At 40.7% G+C, this 15,333-nt stretch overlaps 1 protein-coding gene across 2 annotated transcripts in view; it reads left to right on the top strand.

Moving 5' to 3' along the window:
- The window catches only part of PER3 (period circadian regulator 3), a 476,770-nt gene that overhangs the window by 82,700 nt on the left and 378,737 nt on the right, over positions 1-15,333 (top strand). For both annotated transcript variants that reach the window (XM_069240206.1, XM_069240207.1), the window contains exon 2: positions 5,434-5,495. The gene's annotated coding sequence lies outside the window, so the exon portion shown is untranslated. The remainder of the gene's footprint in view (positions 1-5,433; positions 5,496-15,333) is intronic.

Genomic DNA, 15,333 nt, shown 5'->3' with positions numbered 1-15,333 from the left:
GAGGAGTGAGTGCAAGTGCATTAAACAGAATATATAGTATGACTGGTGGTCTCAGTTGAATTTAGAAAAGCTCCAACTTTCCCGTTAAAATGTAGTTTTTTTTTCTATTTCTTTGTGAAATAAATAAAATATGTATTCATTTGTGTATTTAGTTGATGAATGTTTGTGCATTTTTGTGTATTTGTTCTGTGGTTCCAATCATCAAAACTATTTAGGCTAGCTTGCTTGGATTACAAATAGATTTAACTGGGCTCTAAGGATTCCAGTAATGAATAGGAGGGGCGACCCCAGAAGTCAAACGGTTACGAACCCTTGACTTTGGGCTGAAAGGCATGCTTTGTTGTTTGTTTGATTGGTTGCCAGTGCCTATGTCAAATCATAGGACTGCATGGAACTTTCCAGTAGTTGGAGGATTTGAGAACTGGTCTACTGCCTTGCCAAGCCTGGGTGGCAGCAACTTCCTTGTGAGAGGGGCCCTGTTATGTCCGAGCCTCCACTAAGCTTGTGGACTAGAAGTTAGGTGATCCCAAAGCTGGGTGGCCAGGTACTGAGGCTTGTTGAGCTTCCAGTTTGTGGTGCATGTTTCCACCTCTGCAAGGGAACCTACGTGCAGAGGAACGTGTGCACAGCTGCTCCCCATAAAGACCTAATTCCGCCAGCTAGTTTTCAGTCAGAAGTTCAGAACCTTAGTATGCTACAAGGGGAACAGACTGTTTCCCAGTGCCTTATGCCTCACACGCCTGTTGGGAACTTCAGATATAGCCGGACATTTTAGGTAGACTCTTCATGGACATGTTGCAATGACTCTCACACCTGCTCGCAGACCAGAATAATTGTCTAAATGGTTAATGTGCTACTATCTCAAGGTATTTCAAAATCTCCGGGTTAATACTATCACAGAGGGAGGAGCTGTTCTTGTCTATAATGGAAGAAAAAACAACCATTATATGAGAACCACTAGTGTGAGGAGTTGCTGTATGGTGTTAACTGTTATGTGTTAATGGCGCCAAGTCAGCTTTGTACATGTGATTCCTTTTGCTTAAGGAGGCTTTATTGGACTGGGAGTCACTGACAGCCACAATGAAGACACTGCAGTTTTTGCTATTTTTTTCTTTACAAAGCGACCACTCTACCATGACAGTAAGAGTGTCCACCCTATAAAGGTTATCGCTAACAGTACCCACAAACGAGGAATGCCGCCGACACCCAAACCATATTTAGAGATATTAAAATATATATAATATATATATATATATATATATATATATATATATATATATATTCATTTCATTTCTAAATTCTACAGCTGATGATCTTTGAACTTCATAAAATACCTTGACTTATGCAACAGAAAACAGAAATGCTCTTGAATACAGACTTTTATTTTAAGTTACATTGATAACATTTTGCATGTTTTTCAGTTTCAAGCTGATGAGGACCTAGGTTCGTATTGCATTGGGGCAAATCAGTCATTCATCCAAGTTTGTAAAATGAGAAATACTACCATCTAGGTTTAACCCCACAGAGACAATACAGTTTGTCCTTGATGGTGTATGGGTGGTTGCTATTATGTTATTAATCTTACAGCATTTTTAATATTACCTTTTGATTCAAATACTATTTACAGGGTCGTAACTGGGTCAGTAAGATTGGAGGGGTGTGAGCTTCAGATTTTCCAACCATGAAGCTGGCATATAATGCTACAGCACATTAGACGATAGGCCGGGCGCGTAAGAGAGGCTAAAGAGGCAGGAGAGAGGGAGAGGAATGCGGATTGGTAGAGTACTAAAAGAGAGAAAACACAACATTTTGAAAAATAGCTAACATTTTAAGTACTTTTTAAATAGAGAAAGGAGAGTATGTCGCTGCTTTTTTTGTCTGTGTATATGGACAATTACTAGGGAATTCCGACAGACAGTTTACAATACCCGACTGAAAGCACCTGTCCCCAACTATGTATCAGAAAATGCATTTTTAGGGGGTGTAATACTCCAACCCCCCTCAAGCCCCCCTCCGAAGCTGCGCCCCGCTTACTTATTAAAAATATTAAAAATAGTTTATGATTCGGGTTTCTCTCTCGACTCCTGCCATCTTGACACTGCGTGCACCTTCAGTGTTCACTTACACCTGGGTGCGTTGCAGTGCACTTTATGACTCATAGCATGCTCGTTGACCTGCAGCTCGATGATGCTGACTTGTCCTGGCTGCCAGGGGCCACGCCTTGCCTGGCAAGTTCTTGACTGGAGAAAACACGTGTACGGGTTTTTATGCAGTCAGGGCTGGCCTGCAGCCTATCCACTCAGCTCCCAGCGGTGGTGCCTGTAGGCTGCCCAGCTGGCACGTGGCGTTGAGAAGGCACGTTACTGCGCAGTGCTCTGAGCCCGTGGTGGCAGGTGGTGCCAACCAGCACTCGTTTATGATTACCAGAACTTATTTTTCATTCATGAGACTTTGACCCAGAAAAAGACACAAAAGAAAGGAAAAAGGAGGTAGAGAATGGCGGAAAAGCAGCGAGAAAGAAAGGAAAGCAGGGATGAAAAAAACCATGGAGCACTGAGACATAGGGGCAGGGAAAGAGGCATGAGATGGAATGAAGACTAGGCAGCCTTGGTACTCAGCAAGCCTGACGTACAGCAGCCACCGCCGTGGTCTTCCGAGAAAAACTGTGGGCACCAGCTCTTCTTATTTTACAAACGAAACACTTGGTGGCGTCTCTTACGCCGAAAGGTCCCATCGTTGTTCTTCACTGTAAATGTGTTTATTTATCCCTACTTGAGTTAACAGTCCCAGGACCTCTGCTTTGATATTTGTAGGTTAGGCTTCACCGCCCAACGTTGTGCTAAATCTCATGTGATCACAAAAATGTTTTTAAAGCAGTAGAGAGGGAGGGGCTTCGACTCTAACTCTTGCTTTAATTCCTTTAAATTGCAGCATTTTTATTTGTAACATTTGTGTCAGCCCTACTAAGCGTTAGGTCCATAACTGGTACCTGACAGACGTATTGTTAACACTCACCCCATGGCCAATATATTAGGAATAGGCCTAGCGTGGAGCAACCAGTGCTTAATTTGTGCTTGTTGTTTCCGGTGCTGAGCACCGGCATTTATTTTCGAGGGCCGGGGCTTATTCTTCTGCCTCAAGTATTTGCTGCCACTAAAAGACACACATGGGAAAGACGGAGGAAGAGAAAAAACGAAAAAGCGTCACTACGGGAGAATGCAGAAAGCTGCAAGAGTGAGCTGAAGGGGCAGGGAATGGCTTTACATGGATTGAAGAGGCCCGAGATGGCTTCAGGGTTACCCTACCTCAGTATTGCGTGTTTGTACATTTAATTGCAGCAGCCGCGTGTTTAAGAGGAGGGCTTTGGGCACCAGCACCTTTTTATTAACAAATTAGGCACTGGGAGCAACCCACTGACAAATGTAGTAGAGAGGATTACATAGGGAGCTCGAACAAATATAATATTAGTGGGGTTTACATTGTATTGTTTTATGTAGATTACTGGGTTTAGAGGCTTTAAAGAGATCTGGTGGTCACAATGTATATTTGTAGTTCTATATTCAATATTCTGTTGTGTGTAAGTTAAAGTACCTTTCCTGTTTAAAAGCAAATGAAATAAGTGGGCATTGATTTATTAAGTGTTAGTGCATGCTTTGTAGAGTAAAGAGTTTCAACACCATACCACCCCCTTGGGAAAGCCTTGGTGTACTCTGTCTCACAGTTTTGAGTTTCAAGCGCTCAGTGGGTGTTCTAGGTGCTAAATTAGGGTCCAGTAATAAGAAAGCCCCTGGGCCTCTGCTCAATCCCTTAGTTGCCCTTCTTTATCGGTATTTGAATGGGCAATAGTTCTGTTAGCGTACCCATGAAAAAGTTATGTTGCTTAAATGTAAACCACATCGGTAACACACAATGTAGTCCATAGTCAAATACAACAGGATGGGGCTTTGCATGATGTGTACCCATGGCAGGTGCAGTTGGAAGGTGTTTTACGTTGTGAAGTCACTCTCAGATAAAACATGAAGTATCATACTTTGTAAATTCTCGACAAATACAATATGGAGAGGTTTGACATAGGCCATTGCCTGACAAATGCCACATGAAGAGGTTTTACAGTGTGAACTCACTGGCAAATACAATAAGAAAGAATTTAACATTGTGAACTCCGTGTCGAACACCATTGGAAAGGACTTTACATTGTTTAACGCTGAAAGCCCTTACACAGCTCTCTAGTTCAGAGCTGGAGAGGTCTGGTTTTCATTGTGTAGATCTGTAATTTTAGGTTTAGGATTTAGCTGTGTGGCAATTAAAATATCTATATTTTTTTCATAAATGAATGGCACTGGATGGACATCGATGTATTCAGTGATATTGTGTACTTTGTGCACTTCTGAGTTTCTAATCCACTTGATCTCCCTAAGTAAGTCTTGGCCTGCTATTCCTTGCTACCCTGAAGGTCAGTAGCTGCTGCTAGAAACTGCTGCAGTAAAGACCGCAACATCCTGTCCTCACACCTATGCAGCAACAAAAATGCCGATAATCTGTGACTTGATGCAAGATTGATTCCCTATTCTTAACATGACATCTGTATCCAACCAAAGAAATTGCTGAGCCTCTGTGTTATGCTCCCTGGCTCTCCCCCAGAAATTATAGTGTTTTTTTAATTTGACCACTGCAAGGCTTCCTTTAGCACCAGATTCCTATACTTCTTTGAGCTATGGTATTGGGTGGATAGGCTCTATGCTGGTTTATCTAATGGATACATATTGGACTGTCCTGAGCAAGGGCAATAACATGCTGTAAGCCAGTGTAGTTACCCTGTCTAGTGGCAAAACAATTGCTCCCATCAGGCTCACTGTATCACATAGGTACCCTGCTTGGGAGGACACCTTGCTGCACATACACACTTTGTGTATCAGATGGAGCGGCTGTGGTGTACTGAGCCTGACATGAGGCATGGGGAGCAGCTGTACAGCTGTTCATCTGAAGCTGGAGGCAGAGTCCAGAGAATATGGTTAAATGTCAAGAAGCACTAAGAAATCTGGTGGAAGGGGGCTGGGAATCTATTCACTAGTACAACTCTCTCAGTGATAATTCTCTCCTTTTGACTTGGATTTTCTGTAGATTGTCCCCAACTATTTTTGAGTCTGAAAAGTCTATTCTGCAAGGTTTAGGGAATGTTCCCAAAGTCATTTTTCCAACGTTCTCCTTTTAAGTGTTGACTAGCACAAGTTCCTTGACCTTAATTCAGTCTGAGATTTCTGCTAAACTTAGAATTCACTTTAATTGTGTACGATGTTATAATCCTAGCTTTTTGTCTTTTCATGCCAAAGTCTGACACCTCTAAACTGCAATTGTTATACTCTCTAGCGAGGTGCTCTGAGAGTAGTTATTCAATTTACATCAGTTTCTTTTATTGCCTTTTTTTTCTTTCAGGTTGTTGTGCACGAGTAGAAGCTTCGAGAAGGTAGACTCCTCTAACGCCGACCGCAGAATAGGTAAGCGAGTTAGCTCTTTGTGGGGTTTTTCGTTTAGGGTTTTTCTCCGGTGTCAAAAGTGAACAGTCAGCTGCAGGATGACGAGCCAAGCAAGCACCCCCCAAACGTGTGGAGAGCCAAAATACCACAAAGCCTAGCAAGATTTTGAGCACAATGCTGAATGTGTGACTGAAAGTTTATGGTCCCTCCAATGTCATGTTGGGAGTGAGAGTTTCAGTGTGGTCAAGGCCGAAGCCAGTGGTATACTTGCAGTTAGGAGAACGTAATCAATTCCAGGAAGGAACTTTGGGTACATAGGAGGTTCAGTATACAGATCAGGAACTGGGAGACAATCTTGAAGTACACCCAACATGTAGCTTCTACATCTGAAACGAGCTGTAGCCATAGCACCTTCTGTCTGACCAGGTGATCTTCAGCAAAGTTCACTGGGAGTATTGCTTTGAGGACAGACGTACAGCGGTCTGAGGAGTCTCCAACATTGCAGCACTGTAAAGCAGATGAGTGTCCACGGCGGGTTAGTGTCAGATTGTTATTTATATGTGTGTGTGTGTGTGTGTGTATGTGTATGCAACAATATAGATTATGTCTATATCTATGTTTCTCTTGTGAAGTGGAACATCTGATATTTCTGTGAAAATAGATGAGTTTAATGTCCCAATCTTAACGGATCCTATCCTGAACTTCATTATATATGCATCCATAGGCACTGGGAAACAGTCGTTCAGAAATCCCTTTAAATTGTAGTCAATACTTAATTTCTAGTTTACAGCTTATCAAAAGGAACACTCTGTTAATATAAGTTCAAAGTCACTTCCTTAATATGATTGCATCCTTACAATTCATAGCTCAACAAAGATTTTGGTTTCAGAATCTGAAGAGCCTGTGCAATCAACTCTCCTCAAGTTATTGTGAGTTTCAGATAGAAAGATACTGGCTACTGGAACTGAACAACTCAATTGCATGACAATTCACTGTCAAAGGTGGCCACCACTTTTCCTACAGGACACGAGAGTATGGGAATCAGGGGCAATGTCGTTTGTGCTTGGTTTTCTCTTTGTCCTACTGCAGCCTTTCCTTCCATCAGCTGGAGGTAACTCAACTACCTTCAAAGTAAGATGCCTGCAGAGTATGGGTCATTACACGTTTCTGGAAAGCTTTTTGCAAGGCATTAGGAACTGAGCGCAGTTTTTTGTTTTATCATCCTCATTCTAATGGGAAAGGAGAACAATTAACCAAAGTCTGGAAGTGCAGCTCTCACGTTGCTGCGCTACCCACGATGCTTGGGTTTAATATTTATTTGTTGCATAAGCTTCCTATAACAGTATGACTCACAGTGACACCGAAGATCCATTAATTTCCTACTTGCAAAGCTTTAATCCTAGAGTTCTTCTTTCTTTGCTTGTAGCTAGTATTAATATGTGTCATTTATAGGAACAAAGGGAGCTGTTTCAGAAGGTCTGTGGCTTTCTAAAATCAAGATGAAAGAACATGCTTACAGTTCAAGATCAGCTTCTTCCTCATTTGCTCTTGATGTTAACATTTAGTTGTCTTCTCGCTTTCTTCATGCTGATTCATTGCTAATTATGTTTTGACCACAATGTCTCTTATATGTCATCACTCATCAGATTAATCCTATAGCCTTTTGTCTGATGGCCCCTCACACTTGAAGAATTCATACTGTCCTTCCTTCTGCACAATTAAAATCATCAGTTCCTGATCTTTATCCCCAAGTATCTTCAGAACTTCCACTTCCACTGATAACAAGTGCAAGGGATGTCAGTACAGAGGTTCATGAAATCTGTAATTTTACATTTTCTGAGGTCATCTCGTTTTCATTTAGTGTGTTTGATATTTATGAAGCACAAGCATCACCCATAGGTATCTTGGCACTCAAACCTACATGGAAAAAAAATCTGTCAGGTATTCTAGACAAAAAAAAAGCTCAAGCAAAGTTACTAGCTATTTTGGAAAGAGCCAGGTTTTCAACTATTTCCTGAATTGTAGCAAAAAATCTTGGGAGCAGAGGAATAATGACAAAATATTCTAGTGCCTAGCTGTGGCACAGAGAGTGGACGTCCTCCATGAGTGGTTTACGGAAATTTTGTACCATTACCAAAGATGCCTTCACAGATTTGAGTTTTTGCGAACACGTCTCTTGGAGAATGGGTTTTTACCAGGAACCATGTGTAAGGCAGAGAGATTTAAACATAATCCTGCATTTGGCTGGAAGCCAGTGCAGTTAAGTCAGAGCTGTAGAACTGGAATTGCTTCTGTTGAAGTTGAAAGCCAGTCTTGCTGCACATTTTGAACCAATTGCATTTTTTCAGACCTTGGGGGGCGGGGGGGGGGGGGGGGGGGGAGTCCAAATAGATGGCATTGCGATCTGTTAAAACAACATTTTATTGAAATTCAAGGATAAAACAAATAGTTAAACCTGTCCGCGTTTCAATGGCATTGCAATATTCCAATTTGACTATGATAAATGTATTTAGAATTTTGACATTAGGAGAAACGTAAATAAATGTACAGTACGGTTTTGCATTTGTAATTGCTACAAACGTGAACTAACAACTAAAATGATCTGGTTTAAAAAAATTAGAACAGCATCCAATTTTAATCTTTAGTGTCCCAGCACATAGAACAGGGGCTGTTTTTTGTTCACAGCAAGATGGCTAGAAAGCAAACTGTGAGTCTAACGAGTTCCTGAAAGGGTACGATATTTCAGTTTGCCACCATTCAACTTTCCTGTATTTCTATGCATCAATAGCTCCACACGTTAGAGGCAGTCTTGTAAAGTAGTTGCCGTCTTCTTAGAATCACTGTTGAGTTTGAAACTTACCTCTGTGTCTACACATACATTACCACAGACAAATCAGATGATTGAATAAGGTAAGATAAAGAGGCCATACAAAGAATCAAAAAGCAAAGGGCAGCACAGAAGCCTGAGGGACCTAAAAAACAGGGGTTTCCTTTATGATATGGAAGAATCAAGAAGAACAGGAATTGTCACTTGAACCTCTGTTTAAATGACTATTATTCATATCAGCTGAGCAATACCGTAAGCCACCTGTGTGGAAGATGTGAACCAAAATGATATACCATTTTTTATTTTGGGATTCTTCACTCTGCAATATGATACCTACTTGAGTGGAGAGTTTTGACTTGCAGAAGGGCTCCTTTGTTTATAATGTTTTGTTGCACTATCTGACTGTGAAAATTGGGTCAATGTGTCTATTTATTGTTGGTGGTTCTTGATATCTTTCTGACGTGAATTGGAACTGGATCATGGAGGTGGTGTTATTTCTTCTTCCTGCTTTGAAGGTTCATATTGTTAGTTTCAATTAGGCCCAGTAACTTTGTACTGAGGACTCCAAAAAAATAGGACTGTTATTGTTTAGTGACGCACTGGCCACATTAGATGCAGGTGTTATGGATACAATCTTCCTTTCACCCTCCAGATTAAAAGTAACATTTACAAAGATTTTCGGATTCCCACCTGCCAGTTGCAATTCTCAACTGCAAGCTACTTTGGTTGTAGTAGAAAGATTTTGTGAAAGTTAGGATCATTTTTGGAAGCAGTGATAATCTGTACATCATATTAGATGGTAGCAATAAAACTCAACGTTGTTATAATAATTAGCAACAGTTTGAGCTAAATGAGTCATTATGTAACTTGGAAAGTCATTACATTTTCTGAAGCTGCAAAGCACTCCCTTTACTGAGCATAGTTCATGGCATCTCACCGTTCCAAAGGGTTATCATTAATCGGTCCTAATAGCATCATGTTATTTCCTAAAACTAGTCAATTTCTTGTGGATGTCATCTCCCTACAATTGCCAAGTGGAGTAATCTCTTGTCTCGAATCTTTAAGTCCCATATTCAGAGGTAAATCTCCAAGAGACATAAAACATTTTAACTGTATCACCTGAAGATCATGTATAAACATTACATGTAAAAAGTCAACCTGTTCATTAGCAGATTAATGGGTATTTTTACGATATGGGGTTATTAAATTCCTAATGGATTTAACAGATTTAACACATTCAGAATTATCTACCAGTTGAGGATCTTTATTTTTCATTGATTTTTGAAGAAAACCAAACAAATCTACTCTTTCTTGATGTAATTTTTATAATAATGAGATGCTTCTTCACTCTTTCATGTGAAGGATGAATTGCTTTCCTACGATACTGTCCTTCCCTCTCTTTTTTCAAAAGACCATCTTTATAACCCAGTGTAGATTTTTTATTTAAAGTTTTTAGATCTCCAGTAAAACAGCCAGTTCCATGCTAATACCCCATATAAAAGTTTTACATTTGATAAAAAGAATCACAATATATAAACAGTTCGGCTTAATACCCTGTAGGACCATCACATTCTTCCAAGACTCAATTGAATTAGCTAGTTAAAAAGTTTGTTACTACATGCTTAAAAAACTCTTAACAAATGTGAATATTTTATAACACATCAACTCAATAACCGAATTATAAAGAAACTGAGCAGCTACTCCTGCTGTCTTAATATCATGCATGTTTCAGAAACAAGGGTTTTCGGAAGTGACGTCTGACTGGCTTTAAAACAGGGCAAACAAAAAGAACATGGTCAGTTGCCTGTACTGCACCCAGGTACAAAGTACACCTCCTATCAGACCACTTTTCTAGCGCAATGCATCCACAACACAACTCAAGGGAAGACAATTTAATGTGAACAACAGCATACAGCGATGGACGCCATGATCCAAGTTCCATCTTAAATAAGGCTGAGGAGCGTATATTTTGGCAATCTCCGTTACTTCCTCGAGCCTGTTTAAGCTCCTGCAATGACAACTGTCTAGCTCCTTTGATCTACCTTTAATGGAACTTTTTAAGTAGCATTAAAGGGTGATGTAAGTCATGTCTTGCAGGTCTATCAGCTTAAGGTTAAAGGGCTCACTAACGTACAGACGGTTCGACATCAGGGTGTAATCTCCTCTGGACGAGGGAAAACATGCAACACTCCATATTGCAGTGAGGGTGGTATCTTCATCTTATACACACTCAGTAAAGAACCAAAGTGTCTTCTACCTGTTGCCCTATAGAAATCCTTAAAACCATTTGCATGAGATAGAGCCCTACTTGTCAAAGGGGCAATATGGCCTTATTTCTCACAGGTCATCCGAGATAATTTTGCCTAAATAAGGTTATGATTTCCCTAGCTCTAACAGCTTTGTACCCAAGAGCCAACTAAATTTCCTCCAAGAATGGCATCCCCTTTTATGAAATTAATTTTTTTGCTGTTCTCCACATTAACCTTCAAATAATGCCTCTCTGTGTAGGCTGCTAGGGCGTGAAGGCGCTTCTTCAGCCCCTTTGGAGTCACATCTGGTATTATAATGTCATCAGCAAAAAGGAGATTCCCTACCGTTTTCGACCCGCGGCTCCTTTGACCTATTGGCAGTTGGCCCTGGCTCCTCATTATGTTACTTTTTTTGGCAGGTGGGAGGATGTAACCTCGGCATTGGGAGTACTTCAATTTTTCTCCCTGAAAATAATTGCGATGAAGGTATTATAATCGTAGTTGTGATCTACTCTGTCACTAAACTGATGCTGTAATCAAGCACTTTTCAGCAACAAATACTCACTTTACCACCTCTCCTTTTTACTCCAGGCCTTGAAGCCTTAACCCACAAGTTCCCGCATGAAAGCCTCTTCTTCAGTAGCAGCAGCTTGCATCATATTATGCATGTCACAGAACTGAGTAGAATGCATATCTCTAACAATCCTTAGCAACAAATATGACACAACCACTGAGCAGCCAATTTAAACATTTATTTTCTTGGGAATTCTGGCATTAACATCAGCAGTCTGAAAAGGGCAGTGTTGTCTACATTCGCAGAAGAACCTTCAGTAGAAAAGTCTGTTGCAGATGGCATCCGAATACCATATATAGCTGAGCTATAACTAAAATGCAATGGGAGTAACTTCCTATTCAAACTATCTCAGTGCCAGGAAACTAAGAAGATGATATCCCCTCAGACATGAACCTGACGCTGATGAAGCCAACCTTCCTCCAACAGCAAGCAGGTCACTTTTTACCTTAAAGGAAAAGGGCAGCGCGAACCTCTGAGCACTCTTTAAGATGGCTATCCAAGCCCTGTGCCCCGCTCCCATCCCTGCATTTCTCACACATGCAAAGCTGTAGCAGTTGAGGCACCCATCTCTCTCTTTGCTGAAATGCAGGTTAGAGCAGGAACTGCTGCTGCAGGTGGGCGGGACTCAGTAGGAGTATGAATAGGAGTATTCAGAGTAAGAAGGAGGAAGGTAGAGTTAAGAGTACGAATATGTTGCAGAGTACCCGACAGTGAATAGCTGCAAGAGTAAGAAGGAATATCATTAGGAGTAAGCAGAAGCTTTGTTGCTAGTAAAGTGGTGAAAGTAAGAATGACAGAATGAGATAAAGATGATAAGAGAACAGATCCTTTTATTTACTTCTAACAAAGAATCTGTGCTAATAAAGCTGGATGTGCTTTTCGTTTCATGCACAGATCACATTGAAGTAAGGGCCTTTAATTAAGCCCTATTGCAACCTGCTTCAGTTGGATAAAGCGGCTCTGTAAAAAGACGGGAAGAAGACATTAACAGTTCAGAAGAGAAAACGACTATTGAAGGAGTGATACATGAGATGTACCTCTTGGGATTATCATTTAATGAGTGAAAACATTTGGTTCCATTTGAAATAATTTTGGAGAAAATTATGATGACATAATTCAATTTGAAACAATGGGGGTCCCTATCGGGTAGTCCTGAAGAAGACCCGTTGAGGAGCTTTTGAATTGGCCCAAAAGCGAAAGGGGGTCGAAACGTCGACGACGATGCTACAGCCTGAATTTGGTTACTGTATATAGTGTGGATGAAGGACTAAAATGGTAATTTAATGTCTTTTTGAATTGAAGATTGGTTCAATGCAGAAGAAGATTAACCAACAGGCTGCTTTTTTAGTATATGGTATATAGATGGTCGTGAGATTTATTATCTCTTGTTTCCTTTTCTGATCATGTGCACTTGATCTTTGCACTTTTTTCTGTCCTTTTACTTTAGGGTGTTTAGATAGGGACTTTGACATGATTTTTATGTAAGTTGGATTTTATTCTTCATATATATATAATAATAAAGTAATTTCTCTAATTGAATATTTACCCATGCTGTTTGTTATTGTGGAGAAATGTTTTTGTTACTAATGTGGTGTCCTATGGGGCCATTGTAGTTTTTGTAACGTCAGTTGGTTAAATATCACATGTACGCAGCTGAAATAGGTAATATTTACACGTTGTAAGGCAATCAGACTCTGCTGACATGCATTACCTAGGATTTATAAGCACGTTATTGCTTTCTCACTGGCTTGCTAAGGTACAATGTCTATCTGTACAATAGTTTACAGCTATACCTGTCTCTGTAACATATCTTGTATGGAAGAAGAGTGCAGTGGAAGGTGGGCTGTGGTGCATTAGCAGGCATCCAGCCAAGGTCTGACTGCAGTCACTAGGCTGAGTATCCTATGATCTTCATCTTATAGTCAAGTGTTAGCTGTGTAATAAACTGCCTATCTATGGGGCCCTGATGACAAGAAAAACAAAGTTCACAAGACAATAAAGGTACCTATGTACAGACAATGCATCTGTACTGCACACATTTTTCAAAAGTGTTTGTTTTAGGGTGGCTTATTCCGAGTGAAGTGTTTTGTGTTCTATGGTTGAAGGGACATAATTAGTTGTCTGTGACAGCAGGTCTTCTATAAAGGCCTTAGTGTGCGTTATTTGCTGAGCAGGAGAAATGCTCTTTACAGCGCTATACTGCATTTTTCTTGACCATTTATTTTATTTTTGGAGATTGTGTATTAAATTCATGTTATTCACCCTTAATGACCTTTATAACGCAGTGTTCCTTGCCTCTTTAACTAGGTCGAGGTTATATGAATTAGCATGCATATTTTAATCATATTGCACAAAAGGTTTTCTTAAATTGCATGAAGGGATTTCTAAAATTCACTCGAGCAGCACATCCGAACTGTTTAGCTCAGGGTGGGGACCTGTTAAAAAACTCAGAGTTGAGCGATGGTTTTATGTTTCAGTGTCATCCATTCACACTGCAGTTAGCAGGAGGGCAGGGCAAGTAGTGACAGCAGACATTTATAGCTATTCCTGCAGTGATTCCCATACTGTGTGTTTGGTGCACGGCACCCCTAGCTTGTTTTGATGGCGCACCTGGGCGCCGCGGAGCATAGATTGGGAACCACTGCCCTACCGGGTACAACCAGATCGTGGGGCATCTCTGCCTACGCGGTCCATCTATAGAGAACAATTAGTGACATATAGTGAGAAAAGAAGGGGTGCTACTAAACAACCTTGCCTATAACCATTTTTTGTTTCAAGTTTAGATGTGAGGCCTCTGTTTCTACCCCCCCGCATTACTTGGCACCACGTCAGTTTTCAAGGCTATTATGAATTTTTCATAGACTGTCTGGAAACCCAGGTCCTTAAGCTTCCCCCATAGAGTGAGCATGTGCACTCGATCAAAAACGGTGGAAAAGTCAATGAATGCCACATAAACAGGCATACTCCGTTTCCAAACATACTTCTCTGTGGTGAGGTGTAATATAGTTATATATCCAAGGTAGAGCAATTTGGGCGAAAGCTTGTGCCAAAAAATACAGCAAATTGAATCTATTTAAAATGGAAATCTTATAATCAAAGAGAACAATAAAATCCAGGGTCTTTGAGTTCTCGGCCACCTCCCTTCCCTTTTGCCACCCATGCGGCCCACCCCGCTTACGAATCCCTATTTTTTGACCCACTTAACAAGGTATACATCAGTGCTAATGGATTCACATTGAGGTTAGGTACCGATTATACCCCATCGGAACCGTCTAACGTATTATTTACAAAGGCCATGTGCCTTACCTGACAGTTATCTTTATGAGTTTTTAGACTATAATTTTTTTTGCCTGAAGTGACGTCACTGAAGTCCTCTGGATTTTCCGAATATGGCTTCCCCCAGACAGTTTCTTTTACACCACTAACTTGTTCTATATACTCTTTTATCTGGGTTTCCGGTTGTGGTTCTAGGTTTTGGAATTTAACTCTCCTTTGACCTCTCTTAGTTATCCTTCTCAATTTATTTTTTAGCTTTCTTCTTTTTCTTTCCTTGTCTCTAGCTTTGCCCAACTTCTGGGCATCTTCCCGTTTGGCGTTCTGGGCCGTGGGGAGCATATTTTCAACTTTATCATGCTTCTTTTTAAAGATTGGAAGAACATTCATACTTCTCCATGCCCGAGAATTTGCGTAGGGCCACCCAGCCCATTAATGCCTGCCATTCTGTTGGAGTGCTCGCGTTCTCTAAAAAGATCATCAAGATTGGTTAAATCCATAGACCAGCCACATTGATTTACCTTACCCAGGTGCTTGACCTTAAAGCGACAGGCTTGCGTTCTTGAATCTACCATTCTGTGTACGTGAACAGTTGAACTATTCCCATTCGTAGACCCAGCTGTTGTTAAAGGCATCTCCTTATGAATAACCATCAAAATATCAAGGATGAGGCCAGAGTTATCTGTATGTTTTTCCAGTAAAGGTGTAATAGACAATGAGATAGTCTGCAGACTTTGGGACTGATCTAGAATAGCACACATAGTCGGCTGAACTATCAACTGGAGGATTTAAGGACAGGTTAGGAGTCAATCATAACGTTGATGCCCTCTCACCTGCATGACTTGGAGTGCTAGAATACCAGCCTATTGACGTTTTCTGAGCTACAGGCTGTATTGTAGGCTTTACTAAATGAGGGAACTCTGTACTTCTATTTAC

Source organism: Pleurodeles waltl, chromosome 6, assembly GCF_031143425.1.
Source record: "Pleurodeles waltl isolate 20211129_DDA chromosome 6, aPleWal1.hap1.20221129, whole genome shotgun sequence".
NCBI classification, from domain to species: Eukaryota; Metazoa; Chordata; class Amphibia; order Caudata; family Salamandridae; genus Pleurodeles; species Pleurodeles waltl.
The sequence above is the reverse complement of the archived record's forward strand: the minus strand, read 5'-3'. Positions and strand labels throughout refer to the sequence as shown.